The sequence below is a fragment of the Vicugna pacos genome, chromosome 9 (assembly GCF_048564905.1).
Source record: "Vicugna pacos chromosome 9, VicPac4, whole genome shotgun sequence".
In the NCBI taxonomy this organism is placed as follows: Eukaryota; Metazoa; Chordata; class Mammalia; order Artiodactyla; family Camelidae; genus Vicugna; species Vicugna pacos.
In genome coordinates, this window is record NC_132995.1 from 65,338,836 (window position 1) to 65,358,454 (window position 19,619).

The 19,619-nt window shown below is 36.0% G+C and overlaps 2 long non-coding RNA genes across 2 annotated transcripts in view; one reads left to right on the forward strand and one right to left on the reverse strand.

The window, feature by feature from the left end:
* Positions 1–6,201, forward strand: part of LOC140698279 (uncharacterized) — a 159,743-nt gene extending 153,542 nt beyond the window's left edge. The window contains exon 3 of the long non-coding RNA XR_012075946.1: positions 6,039–6,201. This is a non-coding gene — a long non-coding RNA (uncharacterized lncRNA). The remainder of the gene's footprint in view (positions 1–6,038) is intronic.
* Positions 6,202–14,556: 8,355 nt separating this feature from the next.
* On the reverse strand, positions 14,557–18,076 carry LOC140698528 (uncharacterized). Its single transcript, XR_012076341.1, has 2 exons — positions 17,989–18,076; positions 14,557–15,430 (listed from the first exon to the last, which is right to left on the reverse strand). It is a non-coding gene; the product is annotated as an uncharacterized lncRNA (long non-coding RNA).
* Between the last annotated feature and the right edge of the window lie 1,543 nt (positions 18,077–19,619).

The following is a 19,619-nucleotide window of genomic DNA, read 5'->3' on the forward strand; positions in this document are numbered from 1 at the left end:
GATAATATTAAGAGGATTAAATATGTTAATGCATAGGAAGCTCTTTAAGTAATGCCTGGCATCTTGTAAGAGCTCTATAAACATTAACTATTATCATTATTATTGTTATTCTATTATTAGTCATATTTTCAGATGCTTCACAGAGTAAGATCATATTGAATTTACAGTCACCTAAAAGCCTCGGGACTTTTTCACACGAGGACGTGTTAAGTCAGTTCCTTTGAGATCTTACACCTATGATCAAAATAAGCTCAGACCTTGCTGTGCTTTGGTTCCTTATGAAGGTTGATGAGAAATTCCGAGGAAAACCAAACTTACTGCCTGTGGCCTTTATCCACAGAACTGAAAAAAGAAAATCAAGGTGAAGTAAAACAGCAATTTGATTCTAGATTTTGCATTGAAATGGATCTGGCACTGCGCTGCTTTTTATATAATGGGGAGCTGCCTTTCTACTCAGAATTTTGTTTTCTGGAGAGAAAAATGGATGAAGACAGAAATTTGCTTAAGGGCTAGTTTTTTCTATTTATTTTTTTCAATTTTTTGATACCACTGAATGTTTCCATGGGGCTTAAAAAGCTATCCACCTTTTAGAGCATGTCCTTAGCATGCGCAAGGTCCTGGGTTCAACTCCCAGTGCCTCCATTAAAACATAAATAATAAACAAATAAACCTACTTACCTCCCCCCAAGACAAACAAACAAACAAAAAAGTTATCCACCTTTCAATTTAGAATTAAACTCTCATTTTTTGGTTTGGTTTTTAAATTATTTTTTATTTCATAAATTTGACATGTTACATTTTGTAAATTTAAGATGTATGGAGTATTACTGTGATATATTTATATATTGTTATATGATTGCCATTAGAGCAATATTTATCACATTATATCATTATAGTGAAATAGTGTTGTCTCTGTTCATTATATTGTGCATTAGATCTCTGTGGTTTATTTATTACTTGTTACAAGTAGTTACTTGCTAGTTACATTTGTTACTTGATACTCTTTAACCATGATCAGTATTTTCCCCCCACCCCCAATCCCTTGGTAACCACCATTTTATTCTCTCATTTTTTTGTTTGTTTGTTTGTTTATTTCTTTTACAGGTTTGACATTTTTAGATTCCACATATAAGTAATATCATACAGTGCTTGTCTTTCTCTGTCTTATGTCTTTCTCTGACTTATCTAGCTTAGCACAATGTTCTCAAGGGCCATCCAGGTTGTCACAAATGGCAGAAAAATCTTTCTTTCTCATGGCTGAATAATAGTTCATTGTATATTAACAAAGTGAAATGGTGGCCAAAAGAATGGGAGAAAATTTTATAAATCATATGTTGGATGAGGGGTTATATACATCTGGGGCGTATATATATATCCATATATCCAAAATATCTGAAGAACTGACACAATAACAAGAAAAACAATCTGATTAAAAAATGGACAGAATAATTAAATGGACATTTTATCAAAGTGGACATCAAAATGGCCAACAGACACATGAAAAGATGCTCAAAATCACTACTTATCAGGGAGTTGCAAATAAAAACCACAGTGAGATTTCACCTCACACCTATCACCAAGATGAGAGATAAGTGCTGGTGAGGATGTGGAAAAGGGCACCCTTTTGCCCTGCTGTTAGGAATGTAAATTAGCCCAACCACTATGGAAAACAATATGAAGTTTCCTCAAAAAATGAAAAACAGATCTACCATATGATCCAACAATTCCACTTTCAGGTGTATATCCAAAGGAAATGAAAACAGGATTTGGACAAGCTGTAGGCACACCCATGCTTATTGTAGCATTATTCATAATAGCCAAGACGTACAATTAACTTGATGCTTGCTTTCATGAGAATTGTCACTCTTTGACATGCGGTAACACTTTCACATACTTCACCCCGTCTGATTTTCCACAGCAGCCTCATGAAGTAGGGACTAGTATTATTTTTTTTTGCCAATGAGGTAGCAGCACATTTGTGACTCACAGATACAGTGCCAGCTCAAAAATTCACATTTGGGTTTTATGGTTCTAAAATCTAAGATTGACGGGTGAACAATATAATAAATGATAAAAATCTAACGGATTCGGGTTGTTGGGGAGAACAAAGAAAGAGGAAGAGAGGAAACTTCTTTGCTTTATGGACTGATGTCTGTATACCACTCATGTTGTTAGGCTCTATTCATTAGCCATTTCACAAAATCCTATTTATATATAGGGTACAGAAACTGGATAAAAGGGAAATTAAATAACTTAGCAGTCTCCAAACTATGTACAGGCTGTGTGCTAATGTTTTTTGAAGTTACAATGTGTCCATTTCTTATGTATAGTATCATGTTTCAGTCATACATATACATACATCTCCATATTCTTTTCCATTATAGGTTACTACAAGATATTGAATATGGTTCCCTGTGCTATACAGAAGAAATTTTCTTTCTATTTTATATATATTAGTTAATATTTGCAAATCTTGAACTCCCAATTTATCCCTTCCCAACCCTTTCCCCTCAGTAACCATATATTTGTTTACTATGTCTGTGAGTCTGTTTCTGTTTTGTAGGTAAGTTCATTAGTGTCTTCTTTTTCCTTTTAAGTTTGTTTAAAGTTCAGAATGTTTCCAATGTTAAAAATGTTCGATGTGATGGTTAAAGGTAATTAAAAGTGGTTCAGAGTTCTCAGGTGAAGTTTTCCCAAAGATTGTTATTAAATACCATTTTAATTCTTGGTTCTGTGGAAGGTGAGCTAGTTATGATTTTAAATGTAGGATGCAGGAGAAGGGATTTCATAGGGGCAAGATAGGATGGCGTTAGCCAGAGCCATTTGTATCTAATGGTAATTTAAAAAATCCAGTACTCGTGAGTCTAGGACTTCGTGTTTTCTATCTTTTTTACTGGGACTTGGAGGAATCATAACAGAATTCCCTTGGGGGGGGGATTTCTTTTCCTCTCAATTCAAATAATGATGACCTTCTTGGAAGAGAATCACTGTGGACCAGATTTACTCACCAATTATTTTCAATTATTCAAAACTCTTACAAATTCAAATTTAAATGAAGGTTTTAATAATTCTGATTAAAGTGGATGTAGGGAAAACTTACAAATCAGTTATTCTAGCCCAAGCTAGTATAAAACTTTAACCAACTCCCTCCATGGGATAAATAATCTTTGAATTTTTATGCAGACTGTTTGTGTTTTTAATGTTTCAGAGAGATAAAGTTTTGCATCTGGTATAAAAGCACATTTCCCCACTTCACCATGAACATATCAATATTTCATATTTTTGATATCTTTCTAAATAATATAATTATTTCATTTTATCTTTCAGTTATATCAGTTCTATATGCCTTATTTTTTTTTACCCTATTTATAAAAAATCTGATGGAAAGAGGAGGTATATCTGTTATTTGTGGCTGGATGGCATTAGATGAATATTTTAAAAGCAAGTTATAGAAGTCTCTTAGAAACTTATGCAACAGGTATATGTTTATTATTCAATGCCTTCATGAAAAAATAGATTTTTTAACTCCCGAGGTTATACTGGTGAACATAATTTAAAATAAAACCTGAGAAAAGTAAAAGAGATTAAATAAATATTCATGAAAATGCCCTCTTCAGGAAATAGGGTCATTTGAACAGTCTATTCCATTAAAAATCACTTTATTTCACTTAAATTGGTTACCTCACAGGGAAGGAAGACCTAAGAATACTAAAGGATTGATTCTGAAATCTGGACCAAAGAAATGACTTTAAAATCTCTCCATTGCATTAGCCAGATGGAATTTATCACAAAAAATCTAGAACTGGTCAGTTGTTTTAACCTATATACTGAGAGGAGTGCCAAGAATCCATTTAAGTGCTATGTCAAAATTTTATGAAAGTAGTGTTTTTATTAAAATATAAACACTGATAACCTAGAAATTAATTTAGACTTTTATAGCATTTGGAGTTATCTAACGCTAGCAATTACACAAATATGACTTACTAACAATCACATGATGATTATTAAAATTAATTCAGAATCAATAACACAGACTGGATGGTGAAATCATTAGCATAATTTATTTTTATTAATGAAAATCACCAAAAAATCAAACCAAATTATCCTTAATCAAAAAAATCCATTTAAAATTACAATATTTTTACCAGATATCGGTAACCATATGTACTGATCAACTATTGTGATATTTGAAAGTTCAATCTAAACAATTTATAAGCTACATGGATGGTTTCTCAGACTTATACTTGTCCCACCACCCAGTATTGAGCTCTCTCTCTCTCCCCCTCTTCTTCCCTCTCTTTCTCTCTCTCTTTGTTCTTTTAGCTGTGGCTGTTAAGTTTTATATATGTTATGGTGTGAATGGTTGTGTCCCCTCAAAATTCACATATTGGAATCCTAAGCCCCAGTGTAATGATATTACCAGGTGAGGCCTTAGATCACATAGGAAGGTGCTTAGATCATGAGATTGGAAACCTCCTGAATGAGATTAGTGTTCTTATAAAAGAGCCCCCACTGAGCTCCTTAGCTCCTCCCACCATGTGATGACACAGCAAGCAGTTGGCAGACTGCAACCTGGGAGAGGGTCTTCACCAGACTCCTACCATGGTGGTACCCTGACTTTGGACTTCCAGCCTCCAGAGGTGTGGGAAATAATTTTTCGTTGTTTATAAGCCACCCAGTTTATGGTATTTAGTTGTAGAAGTCCAAACAGACAAAGAGAGTACATTATCCAAGCTCCTTGGAAATGGCTGAAAGAATGACGGAAAAGATAGGAGGTTAGATGAGATTGTTCTAGACCAACTGATTCTCAACATGTGTCCAGGGACCAGAAATATTAGCATTATCTGAGAGTTTGTTAGAAATGTGAACCCTAGGCCCCACCCTGGACCTATGGAATTGGAATCCCCAGATAATCCATATGCAAAATTAAGCTTGAAAAGCACTGTTTTATGAGATGCCATGAATACTGCAAAAGCTGAGTTGATTCAGAGACCTTTCCATTCCTGACCACAGCTTGATCGTCTCGAGATAGAGGTGCTTTGGGATGGTGTCTCGAATGTCTCCACCCTATTACACAGGAGGTTACCCTTTTATTTTCAGTCCTGCTGTTCATTCAATCTCCTAGATTGAATGAAGGGCTAAATTGTGCAACTTTGCATCTTCTCCCAAAATCCAAATCAGGCAAGAGATCAAAGAAGGCTGAGTTAATCATTATCTAAAAGCTGTTAAGTTAAATAAAAAAGGAGGCTATTAGACTGATGTGATTCTAATACCTTAGCAGCTGTGAAAATGAACAAAGAAAGCCTCATTTAAACTGGAGTTGGAAAGGCTGGAAGGGGGAGCTCTGATGCCCTACCATTTATTGCCATCTGTATACCCCCAAACGGAAGGGACGTATCTGGCATCTCCAATAGGAAGGTTACCACTTTAATATCCCAGCGGGAGGAAGGAAAGTTTTCTCCTTGCCTGGCAACAGCCCGGCCAAAGAGGGACAGTTACAATTCAGCCGATGAACCAGTTTCCTCCAGTGGACTCTTTATACCCCTTCCCAACTTCCCCTTCTCCATTATAAGAGCGATCCTCGCCTTTGTCTCTCTGGACTTGCCTATGGTTTTTGCTATAACATACTCATCATGAAATGCAATTATCTGCTATTGCTGAATAAACTCATTTTGCTGATAGAATAATTGACTGTAAAATAACAGTCCACCTAAGCAAACCAAAACCTAACACTGTTCGTGCCTGAAGGTTAGGAAATCAAAATCTAAGGACAACCAATCGCAAACAGCTCACTGAGCTTTTCCAGATAAAGCAAATGCTTAAGTGACAGCCAATCAAGTAATTTCCTTGCTTTGTTTCCACCTCTTTTTCACCCAAATCTCTCCCCAGCTCCTGTGGGTGGAGTGCTCCTAACCAGTTCTGTTTTGGCGCTTCCCCATTCAAATGAATTTTTTCTCAAACTCTTAAAATGTTTAATATACCTCAGTTAACTTTTAACAAAACCTTAACCAGGAATGCTGTTCTGATTCTTTTTGCAGCCTTGCTGATGCATTCCTGGCAGGACAGAGGTAGGATGTTGCTGCTGGTGAGGGGCAGTGAGAGCTGTGGAGGTCCAGGCAATAAGGTGCCTAATTTGTTAGGACAAAGAGAGAACCTGAGCTGCTTTAGTTCTGTCATCCTATGTGACTACTTGGAGTTTTTATTTGCATTAAAAAATTCAAAACAGTGAAAGAGAAAGCAAAGTGTAAAATGTAGTATTTTTGTTTGGAAAGTGCAAATTTTAGTTCATTTGTGGAATATTTTATGGAATTTAAATAATGCGTTTAAAAATGAAATCTATATTCTTATAAAATTATTAGCCATTTGTTTTAAAACTAAAAAATAAATGAAGAAAAGAAAATGTTATATCAGTGTTAAGTTGTGAGCAGGTGTTTTGATTAAAATCTACTTAATAGACACTATGATATTACCTGTTTTTGCTACAGACTGACATCAAATATAAATTTTTCAACCTATTACACAATTAGTATAATTTAAAATATTAATCTGTTACTTTTTTCATACAGTATTTTATTTTAATTTGTAAATTGTTTTAACTGACATGATTTTACATACAAAATTCAGTGAAAGAAAATCCTTGTCTGTATTCCTCTCTGGGCTGTGATTGGGATTTGCTTCATTTCATGACTGTAGCTGGTATAATTTTGTCTTGTAGAGCAAGCAAGGGGTGTTAAAGAACGACCCACTCTTGGTGTCAGATACGCTAGGTACTCTGCTACCTGGCGCATCTGTGCCAGAAGGAGCTTTGGTTTAGTGCTGGGTTTCTGTTCCTTTTGACTTCCTGAACTTGAACACCAGAATGATCGAGGTTTTGCCTAGTGCAGAGCTATGACTGTTCCTAGGAAAAATTCTTTGTGGGAAGTATTTCATTTCTTTGCTTTTTCAGACACGGCATTATCTAACGACATTTGAGAGGTGACATGAGACTTGAGACGGTTTGACCTTGAGCATTCTTAGATTTCACCCTATGTAATTTGCATCCCGCATTTAACATGAGGGTGAGAATGGAGAAAACTTTTTTTTTTTATGCACATACTATTCTCAGAAGATACTTAATGAATGCTCTTGAGTTGAACGTTTTAACACCTAGGGTTTTCCAGAGATTTTGAACGGTATAGGGTTATTTGCCCTGAGTTACATATTTTCTAATTTTTTGGAGACTGAGAACTTTGAAGGCATTGCTCCTCCATCCTCTGCCTTTAGTCAAGATTGAGGAGTACAGGGAATAAATACATTTTTGAAATTTCGGAAACAGGAATACAGTATATCATGACTAACTAGGGTGGATGAAAGAAATAAAGGTTAAAAACAGCTACCGATGAGGGATAAGCAGGTCAAACAACTGTCTGAAGCAGGCAGTAAGACATGGAGGGGATCTGGGTAAACTGGAGAGAGCCTGTCCAATTTAGAGGGACAACCACTGCTCAGCTCCAGCTGATTGCAGTCAGAGAGTTGTCTGTGCACAGAGTTGCCAGATCATTTGATAGAAGTAGGAAGCCTGAGTTTTTACATGGCATCTCTCAACATTTTAACATACAGTATGAGCAAAGAGGAATGTACCAAATGGCCAGATTCAGTCCCCAGGCCATGAGTTTGCCACCTCTGGAGAAATACATTTCCGTAATACATTCCAATAATTATCAGTTGCTTCTCTAAGGAAGTTATTCCTTTTGGATGTTATAAAACTATTATGTGTTAATTCACATCCCATCTTCTGTTGTTTTGTCCTTAAGGAGGAGGACAGTATCATCCATTTTCTGCATAAAAATGCAGTGCATTTAAAAACTTGAGCAACCCCACAGAGAGCTTATTAATCTCCTGGTGAAACTGTACCAAAATGTTCTTACAATATTGCCCGCGTACAATATTCTCAGGGTCTTTGCTGAGGGGATCTGACAGGACCCTGTTTGAAGCAGGAAGAGAGGGCCTTGTTTTCTCTCAATAGGGTGTCTTTAAACCACCAAAGGGACTCCTGGTGGATCTGCACATTTTTGACATGCTTAAATTTGTTTAATTATTGCTAGTACTGAATGCTTAGTCAAAACATATTGTCATAGAGGGAACCACCTCAAAGGCTCTTCCTGCTAGTGGCAATTGCTTTGGATAATGAGTGAGCGAAAACTGTCACACCTTCTGTATTCCTATACATGTCCATATCGGAATAAACAGAAGTCTTCAGAAAATGAATTCTGGCTTTTGAAAGTTTCTGGGACTCCTAACCTGATGTCCACCTAACATTAAGTATTTTATCTGTACGGAAATGCTTCTCTGTTAAATCACGATGACAGTATTTACCAGAATCTTGTATTCCTGCTCAATCTTTTACCCAGTAACGACAATTTGAAAGCTTTATACATACGACCAAAGAAACATGCTTATTGCTTCAAGATAGCAGGACAAGTTTTAATATGCGCTGTATTAAACAAGAGTGCTTCAAACTTATATCTGAACCCAAAGGCGTCCACTTGCCCTATTGTTTGTATTTTAATTTGAGGAATAGAATGAAATTTTTTAGTATTTTCAGCAATCTAGGGGAGAACAATGATTCCAGTGGGGAGAGGAGATTGCTAAGTCATTAGGGAAACGTGAATGTGTGCTTTATTTATATCTGCATTCGAACAAGCTAGCACAACGTGGAGCACTTTGCAGTGACCCAGTGAAGAGCTGAATGAGTAATAGGAACCCTGCTGCTCCCCTACAAGCATCCTGTCAAGGCCTAGTTGAGTCTAAGATGCGTGTTGAAAGCCCATCAGCAGAGGCTGCCTTTCCAGACAAGGAGCGTCCCTCAGGCTGACCTTTCCAATTCCAGTGAAAGTGCGAGAGGGGTGATGTTCAGTGGGATTATGTGTGGGCAATGTCTACATTCAGAGGTCCTATATTTTATGTTCTTGTGGGCGGTTTTTTTTTTTTAAAGAACATATCCAACCCACTCACACATTTATATTAAAAGTTAATTGTCAAGCAAATAATATTTCAAATTTAGAAATCCTACTCATTCCTAATTATAACTGTCAGAGTGGCAGGGCTTTGTGAACTAGCTAGCAAACATGGAAAAGCCTTCCGAGTAAATCAATACAGTGGAACATTTTTAGAGATATGTGATTAATTATTTAGCACAAGGAAACACTATGCAGCTTGTACTGTGTCTACGTACAATTGCACAGATTCTTTTCTTTCTAATTGAAAGCTAATTGTTCTTTTTAAGTACCTAGGATACAAATCACTTGATTTTCTAAGTGGTGTGTCAAACTAACTTGCATAGTCAGTGCCTACTTGTATGTTGCCAATATGGCTGTGGAAATAAATGGAATGTACCATTCACGGTTTTCTTTATAATACCTCAAAGGCATCTATTACGTAGGCAAGCACTTTGGCTTAACAATTTTGTCCTTTAATAAAGAGGTTTGTTAAAGTACAGCCTATTCAGAATATGTTGCTCATTCAGTAGTGATTTCTGATAATTTATAGCAGAATGCAGGGAACTATGACAATGATTTATTGCAAGTTGTTAAAGTAATTGAAAAATGTGACATTAATTAAATTAATTATTTTCTTAAAGTTTCAACCTAGAAGAGAAAAAGATGTAGGCACAGAAGCATGTAACATTGTGGATAGTATCATAGGCTGTGTAAGGAAACTTTCTGGGTTCAGTTTCTGCTCCCATTTTCTATTAATTGGGTGACTTGGTCCACTTGCTAACATGTCTGGGCTGTAGTGTCCTCAGTTGGTATACAGGTCTGAAAATAACTATACTCATTGGAAGCCTAAAGATCAGATGCAACAATGCATGTGAAATGCTTTGATGGTGCCAAGTATGTCATAAACACTCAATTATTGTTGTTGTTACTGTTTCAAAATTAAGCCAGGGATTGGGATTATTTTCTGCATTTCCAAAAAATATGTAATAGTAATTCGAGAACCAATGGTTCATATCAGCTTTTATAAATATTCACAATAAATACTATAAAACATGACTCTGTTGTGAAGTGAAAGACTCACACAGGTGGAGATGTTTTTGTTTTTTCTGAAGAAATCTGCGTTATAAGAATGTCTTATACTTCTACCTGTTAGTCCCTATTTGGGTCTTTGTCCTTGGATGAAATCCCTCAGTGATCTAAGATTAATACTTGAACTACCTAAAAATCCGACTCTCTGGCAAACTCCTCTCTCTGATAGATGGCTCAGCACCAGGAAATAAACAGGTCACTCTAAGCAAAAAATGAGATGTCAAAAAAATCTGTCTCAAATTCTCACTCTTTACTCATAGAGGTATCTTTCAGGCCTTCACTCAAAGTTTATTTGTCCTTATTTCATATATAGTTTTTTTTTTTAAGATAAAGTCATTATCTGGATTCCTGCAAAGGAGACTAGGAAGCACTACATTAGGAATGGGAAGAATAATCATATTTATATCATTGAGAATTTATCAAATGGCTTGATGACAACAAACATGATAGAAAAATTACAAAAAGCAAAAGTGATGTAAAATAACAAATCTTAGTTAGATCTTTGGAGTCTCCTTTGTATAGGGATGGATCTTTTAAGCCTCAACAGACTCTGATGAAATTCAAGATTGTCATAATGTGGCATAATAATTGGTAGTCTAAGTCATCCAGAAATAATTGGATCTGTTTAGGTTACTCTGCTTAAGAAGATAAGGAAGTATGTAATGTATCAGAAATGTCAAACTGGTGCCCTGCAGCTGGTGAATGTTTTGATCCATCAGTTTATTTAAAACAATTGAATTACTTGCCAATATTTAAAAATCATAAACTTTCACTTGAAATTGGCGTCTCTCAATTTCTTGGAAAAATTAGAAAGTGTGGTGATACTGAACCCACATTCTTAATGCATGTGTCCACAGGAAGATTTATGTAAGAAGAGTCATGACAACTTACCCATAATAGCTTCAAACTGGAAACAACTCAAATGCCCATCAACAGGATGTATTAACAAACTGTGATATAGCCAATGCAATGGAAAGCTACTCAACAACCATAAAAATAAAAACAAATTACTAGTGAATAACAATATGGATAGATCTCAAAAGCATTACATGGAGAAAAAAGCCAAGCATAAAAAGTATCTCCCCTATGACTCCAGATGTAATGTAGTTCAAAGATAAAAAATTAGCTTATGATGCTAAAAATCAGAATAGTGATTGTCTTTGGAGGTGGGGGAATGGCAGAAATGTTGCCTGGAAAGGAAAATTTATGGGCTGATGGAAATATTATTTATCTTGAATGTGGTCATGGTTATATATGTTTGCCAGTATTGAGCTCTGTACTTATGATCTGTGCATTTTATTGTGTAAACCTCATGCTTTAACAAATACTATTAGCATTAAAGACAAGCAAAGCAAACAAAGAAGTAAGTGGGGCTGAAGAGCTGCCATCTCCTTTAGCCATACTCCCAGACTCTACCTGCATGGCTCCTGCAGTTATCATGTTTGCAACTACTTAAAAAGGTGGGGTTTTGTTGTTGTTGTTTTTGCTGAAAGGAGTACATTTTAGTTTCTTGGAAAACTCAGCTGTTCAGAATAACTAATTACTTTAAGGTTCTAGACAGATGCAATTTTTAGCTCTTTTTTTTTTTTGCATGTTTTGCACAATATCGTTTTCCGAACTTGCTTTCCTTTGGGTGTTTCAGTTGGATATCTGTCCTTATACATCAAGTGATTAACTGTTAGCACTCAAAACATTTCAAACATTTCAAATAAATGGAGGCACTGCTTGACACAGCAGGTAGCAAACTTATGGTGAAATAATGAAACTCATTACCCTGAAGAGTACAGGTTCAAAATAATAATAAAAATAGCTGCATGCCAGCAAATAGAATTGTGTATTTCAGATCTTAGATTTTAAATCATAGCTCATAGATCATACATAAGGTTTCCAAAAGAAGCTATGGATGATTTCAAGTGAATGACATGGCGGTCAACCAGTTCTCTTTCATAATACATTCTTTGTTACTCCCTTCAGGGACTAGATTCTGAGCTGAATGGATTAAATCTCTGACCAAGAATGGGGCTTTAACATTAAAAATCTCTACCAGAGACTTTATTCTGGTAGAATAAAGATTTTCTTGGTAAAACCATAAATTTTTGTGTTTTTTAAAAATTTAAGTTATGCAAATACACAAATATAGCCCCCTTATCTGACAAATTCACTTATATTCAGAGCATGTCATTTGAAGCTTGATGAAAGAAGGATCTAGTCAAGGTCAACTATTATACTTGATAACAGGCATTAAAAGTAGTTTATGAGCAACACATGTTATTAGTTAATAATGCACGCATAGTTATGTGTTGAGATTAAGCAGTATTTATGTGTGTAAGTATGACTCATTCTTTTCTTAATGATTTATGAGACAGAATTTTTATCTAACAGACATTTCCAGGTATCTAATCAACCAGAAAGTATTGCATTTTCATTATGAGGCAGAGATGATTCAAATTTAATTACAACTCATTGACCTACAGTAGTGTTTTCAACTTTGATTTGCATGGTCATCACCACCAAGCTGAAGATGACCACTAATGAGAAGAATTACAAGTCTAAAGATTTAAACATACACTGTAATAGTGAGCTCTGTATGTTTTCCAGGTTTTTTTTCCTTAATGCTTCAAATTTGGAGATGTTACCATGAAGTCACATTGCTGTCTGGTCATGTATGTCCTCACTTGTGAGTTAACCATGCCTGTGTACATCTGTAGTGTCCCTACACACTTGGAATGTTTATAGGGGGTTTCTACCTGATGCTTCTGTTCCCAGGCACCCCTTGCTCAGCACTGCCCACATGGAATAGATTCATCCACCTCAAAGAACATTTTCAAAATTTGTCGGGATACTCACGATGTTTCTAATGTTAGAAAGCAGTATCAACCACTTCTAAGAGCACTGAGGTAGATCCCATGTCAGGATCTGCCATAATATAGCTATGCAACCTGATTTGAACTTTTAGGTCAATGTAGTTTTTTGTCCTTCTTGTTCACATTTAAATGGGTATGGTAAGTGCTACTTCCTATACCTGCCTCATTTGTTCAGCAGTAAACAGTGTAATCCACTTTGGTTGCACATAATGAACACCTGGGAAACATTTAAGAAGTATCAGTATCTGTACCTGAGACATTGACAGTACTGAAATCTCCACAAGTGATTCCACTGTGCAGTCAAGACTGAGGAATAATGATGTTGAAAGAAATCATTGAAAAGCCTTCTGAATTGTTAAATTATCTTTAAATATTTAAGCGTTTTTATCAAGTCAGCTCTAAATCTCTCTCTTCCAGATTATCTATCCAGAGTTTCTCCCTGACAGGCAGTTATTTTTGTGCCCCTGTGTCCAAAAGGGATCCAGTTCTACATAGCATTTATGTCATTATCATCATACATGGTCGTTTTCTTAAGAATCTGTCTCCTACCACATCTGAAACATCCCTAAGAAGTTCATGCCTATTACCTCCTCAAATGGGGCTCAAAACTCATTTCTTCCCACTCTGTTGTACACACTCAAGTGTTCCATTTTCCCCCCAAAACAAGGAATCAATTAAAACATCAAATTATCATTATTCATCGCTTTGTCATTACCTAGCTGTCTCATGTGTGCAAGTTTTCCTCTTCTTAAAATGGTAAGCTCCTTGAAGGGGTCACCATGTCTCACGACGTGTTTTAGTTTTCTTTTTCATATATTGTCTTCAGGGTATTTTTTTTTCATGATTGAATTTGAACCATGGAAGAAATATTTTATTTGAAAAATATCATATACACACTTAACAATGATTTCCCTTAAAAAATTCATGGCAATATGGGCACTTGTGATGATTTCTATTCTTTTTTTTTTCTTAAGACCACCAGCCACTGTGGGCAGTGACTTTTTCCTTTAGTATAGCCAAGTTGAATCTGTGGCCAAGTGGTAAAAAAATTTGAGGGAAATTTGTTACTTATAGAAGGAATCTTTCTGTTATGGCCACCAAGTAGAAGAACAAATAAAGGTGGGCAAAGACAAGCACTCTAAGGTTTCTTGTTACAATACAAAATTCTAAAAAAAAAAAAAGGAAAAGTTAGTTTTCCTCTCTCTATGAGACCCAGACTGTGCATAAGTCTTGATGTGTTAAAAAATTTCTGGGACTCTGGGTATTCAGAGACGTGATGGATGGATCACCTCTTAGAATCTTCAATCCTCCATCATTAGGGCTGAATGAAGGGTTTTTCTGAAGAGGTGATGATACAGCTAGTATCTAACCCAAACATGCAAATTTGAAGAAGTGCTATGCTTGTGCCTGCATTGTGATAATATGGGTTGAAAGAGATAAGGGTGGCATGTTTCTCTGGCTTCACCTTGGCAGACATAAGTGCCCCAGAACTGTGTGTGCTAATTCAGACATGAGACAGACAAATCAGCTTGGATATTTGACAGCTTCACTGCAGCTGACTGCAGATATCTATCTTTAAAAAGAAGCCCTTGGGATTTTACAAGGAAAACACATTGTAGACTGGATTGTAATGCGAGAAAACTACGTGTATTAGTGACTGACAGTTGTAGGTTTCTGTCATCTTCAAGAAGGAAAGATGTCTGGTAACAAAGGAGCTCATCCATAAATCTGCATATGATGGGGCAGATGTTCTGGTAAAATTCTGTACGGATGGAAGCATTTCAGCACGTGGCAGACAGAAGTTCTCCTTCTGACTCCTCTGAAACAGAGTTCCTGTCTCCTAGGGCTTCAGAATTTTGCGTACTATTTCAAAAATTGATCACATGCTGTGACTACAAAGATAATGCAATTACCAGACATCATCAAAATGCCTTGTTGGTGAATCTGCATCAAGCCATTTACACCTGTTCACTGAGTTTTCCCTGTAATCAAAAGCAGGCACTTCTGAAATGGCTGTTTGGAATTACAGTTAACATCTGGAGTGGAAAAAGGGAGTGACTAACTCACCTGCATGATACCAGAGACATTTTAACTTCTTTTTATCTTTGAATGCCAAACTTATTGAATGAATGGGGTCTATTTATTGCCTCCATTTCCTGCCATCGAATGATTTATTTCATCACCCCAGTAAGATTGCTCATTGAAATAAAATGGCTTCAGATGACCTCTTCATTGTTAAATTCAACAGTCCTTTCTTTGTCCTCATTTTTCTGCATATTTTGGTACATTTAACACATTTGACCACTTCCTTTATCACAATACTCTCCCTCTGGCATTTAAGACAATACTATGTCTTGAAATTTGTACTTTCTGTTTCCTATTCTGCTTTATTTTCTCTCTTCTCTAGAAGATCTAAGGATGTGATAGTTTTGTCCGCCTTTTCTCTGATCTCTTCACATCTTCTTCAAATATTTTATCCATTGACATCTCCAATCATCACTGTTAAGAAACCAGAAAAGAAAGAAAGTCACAAACCTCCCATGGAATTTATCTGTTGAATTTTCACTTGAATATTTGAATGCGTATAAAATAAAAACAGGATCTCATCTGAACTTCCACATTGTCACAATCAGTTAGTTTCCACTTCTTACGATTTTTTTCTTCACAGTCTTTGTCAGATCTTTCTTTCTCTTCTCACTGCCTCTAATCTAATCCTGAATCTATTCCTATAATTTTTGAGTCCTTGCAATAGCATTCCAGAAGAAAAGTCTGGTCCTTGCATGCTTTCATTTCTCTGATTATGATTATCTAATTAATATTTCTAAAATATAAATTGTATCACATTATGTCACTGTTCAGAACCATCAGTAGCTTTCCTTAGCTCAGTGTGAGCTCCATGAAGATAGGGATTTTATTCATCTTACGTATTATTATAACCTCAGTTATAGGTGCTTGTCTGGTAAATATGAGGTTTTCAGTAATTTGTTGAATGAATAATAAAAAAGCCACTCTAAATGTAGCCTGAATTCAATATTTTTCACAATTTGACACCAATCTACTTTTTTAAACTTTTCTTTACTCTTTTCTGTGAATCCCAAGTTCCAGATAGGTTAAACTGCTTATTTCTGCCTTCTAAATCTTGTTCTACTTAAAATTCTAAAGTCTGATTTCCTTCCTTAATCCCATCTGAAAACTGCAGCATGTATATATTTTCCACTCATTGAAGACTTTCACTCTTTCACCCTGCCAGGCACTTTGGTGTGTGTTTTCCGTAGGTTACTGTTCCCCTTTCACAACCACTCTGTGAGGTAGGTATCATGTTCTCCTATTTTACAACTAAACGGTGGTTTCGAGAAGTGAAGTCGCATAGCAGTTAAATGGCAGAGCTGAGATTTGAGGCTTGAGTGGTCCAACCCCAGAGCCTAGCCTCCCCATTCCCAGGGCTTTCACAGTCCCGACATTCTCCTCCGAACTCTTGGCATGTGTGGTCTGTATTGCTTATTTGGCGCCATTCCTATTTCCTTGTGGGATTGTTTAATGTGTCATGCGCGTTAACCTTATCTCCCAAGTGCAGAGACCTTCCCTCTCACCCTCACCATTCATAGAGCCGAATAGGGATGTGAGCAATAATTACTGAAGTGTCATTATCACCTCATGGGAATTTCTTTTGGATCAGAACGCACACGTTGGGCCTGGTGAACGGACAGCTGAATAGGCATTACCTGTTCAGAGCTTTATACTCACATGAGCATTAAATCCACTTAGGAGAAAAAATATTTTCAGAACTGCAGTAGATATAAAATAAGAACACCTATTTATGTAAATAATAAAAATAAATGTCAGGCATGCCCTGTTCCTACTCATTTAAGTCATTTTAATGATACATGAAATATAAAAGGAGATTTTGTTAAAGGTCTCTAAGGAGAAAAGGGTAACACCACTTTATAAAGAAACACGATCATGCTGGGGCAAACTTGAAAGGAGGTGGCATTTATACAAAATGCAATTTACTTTGACAGTAATTTTCTGAATTTCCCTGGTTATTATTGAAGATACATGTGTGTTTGAGAAAGAACGCTCCCTCTTCCCTCTCGAGCCAGCTGCTCTGTTGGATCCTGCAGTGAAGTCACCATCCTGCGTTAATGACTTCACAGTTTGTTCCCAGAGGAAAAAAAGTTATTGTGATGTCACAAATTAGTCATTTTGACTTCACCGCAGGGTCAGGTAGGGGGAGAAAATAGGTTGTAAAGGATAAAATCTTTCAGGCAGAAACTTTTTTTCCCTCCTTGTAACAAGAAATAGGTGGTGTTAGGACGAGCACTTAAAATCAAGTAGAGGAAAGGGGACATGACTGTAAAGGTTCACAGGTATCACGTTAGAAATGAGCCACCTGAAATTCTCTTACTCTTAATGATGCCAGGATAATGTTTTCCCTCTACATCCAGGCCGCTCTTTCCCTTCACTTTTCTCTATACGCCATCAAGTTTCTGGTTTCAAAGTGGAGACTTTCCTGGAATTGCAGTTTTTTTCAACCTCAAATTCTTTGAGGAATCACAACAGTATACTCTCTCTTTGCATCACTACCAAAGAGCTACATTGTCCCAGCATTTTCAAATTAATGCATGTGAACTTCAGTTTAAGATAGCAGGCTTGAGGCGATTCTATTCTTTTTTCTTTCTCAAATCCATCAAAATGACTAGAAATTTTTAAAAAGAGAAAAAGAACTTTTAGGTAAAATGAAACAAAGAAATGGCTAAAATTTCAAACTACAAGCTATTCACACACCCACCAAATGATAGAAAGTCTGGGCCTAAACAGGGCAGGATGCTGAGCGCCAACATGTGCCTTCTTGAACATTGATGAATATCGATTTTTTTTCCCCCGAAAGTAAATGTTACAATCCAGAAAGGCATAGCTGATGATTCTCTGATTCAAGATGACAAGATCCAGGGGGTACAGTGGCTGCAGAAGAGCACTGAACCTCCCTGCGGAATGTGTTTAATAGCACAGAATGGCAGGGGAGGTGGCACTGAAGGGGAAACTAAACTGACGCTCACCATTACTATTGACCGCAGCCTAGTGGTCTTCCCAAGCGGAGTGCCGGAGGTGAAGCCGGGAGCGGAGGCAGCCGCGCAGGGACACGGCGTGACAGGGTTTTCTGTGAGTCACAGTGACTACTTGGGCACAGAGGGGAGTCATGCGCTCGGGACAAAGGAAATAACTGATTTGGTGTCAGAGTCTTTGAGACCACAAATTTCCGTCTAGCCTTTGAACTCACCTATCATATTGCTCATTCTCCCCAGTCCTCCTGTACATTATTTTTTAGCAGGTAGACTTGAGTAAAACTTACAAACCAACAAGTAAACCATGAGAAGGAGGGGGAAATGGACATAAGCAAATGGTAGCAAAGAAAACATGTATCGTAAGAATTCTTACCTAAAAACAGACAAGAAGAATTTAAATAAATAACTTCTATTCTCAAAGAGGTAAAAAAATATATTATTACATGATATAATAATATAATATTACATATTACATATAATTTATATAAATTATATTATATTTTATGTATATATTTATTTTATACATATATGTATTATATATTATATATGGGCACAAATAAGAGAATCTATATAATAGAAGAAAGTTAAGCAAGCTGTTAGTCCTCAGAAAAGAAATGCAAGGAACAGATAAAACACGATAGATGTGAAGCTATATTATTAGGCAATATAAAATATAATAAAAGTGACTTAAGGCACAAAGATATAATGGGTATAACGGGGGAAAACACAGAATTAAATGGAAAATAACAAAGTTACAAAAATAGTGATAAATAAGATAATAGAGAATGCAGAAGATACCTAACTCATGCATGTTTAGTGTTCCTGAGGAAGAGACCATGATGCAAAAAGCTTTCAAATGTATATTAAGAAAAAAATCCCTGAAAATAGAGAGGCTTTTATTTACAGCACAAAAAGGTAATTTGTGTCTTTGGAAAAGATAGTACAGAATTATTGATGGCAAACTTGATGAAGTTACTGAATTTCAATATCAAAGAAATAATCATATAAACAACTTGGAAGAAAATAAATTAAAAATCAGACTGTTCTCAAACTTTTAGAAGAGAACACAAGACCAGAAGACAATATATATGCTGTTAAAAGTTTTGAGAAAAAGATGTTGTGGCCCAAGATATTATACCCAGTAGAATTGTCCTTTCAGTGTAAAAGGCAACAGACAGGCTACTACCGTATGCATGGCAGAACTTAGGGAATGGAGAAATTTTTTTGAAAAACTACTGGCTGGATCTTGCCAGACAGAAGATGAATCAAGATGAACTTGAAGAACACAGAAACATGTCAAAAAAAAAAGTAAGTTCTGAATCAGCTAAGATATAATCATGACCAATACTCATAGCTGAAGGGCAGAATTTAAATGCTATCAAGTAGACAATGGAGAAAAATGAACAAAAAATATGAAAGGTATAGGAAAGAGGTTGGGGAAATGTCTAAAACCAATTTATTCATCCATCATGAAGAAAAGTCAATATATTGGTGTAAATTTGAAATTTGTAATTAAAAAATATGAGATTATAACCTTTTAAACTTTTTTTCCCATTTTTGTTAAAATAAGCAAGTTAGGAACTAATACTTCTTTCTTGAAGAAACTTACGTAAATTTTAGCATTT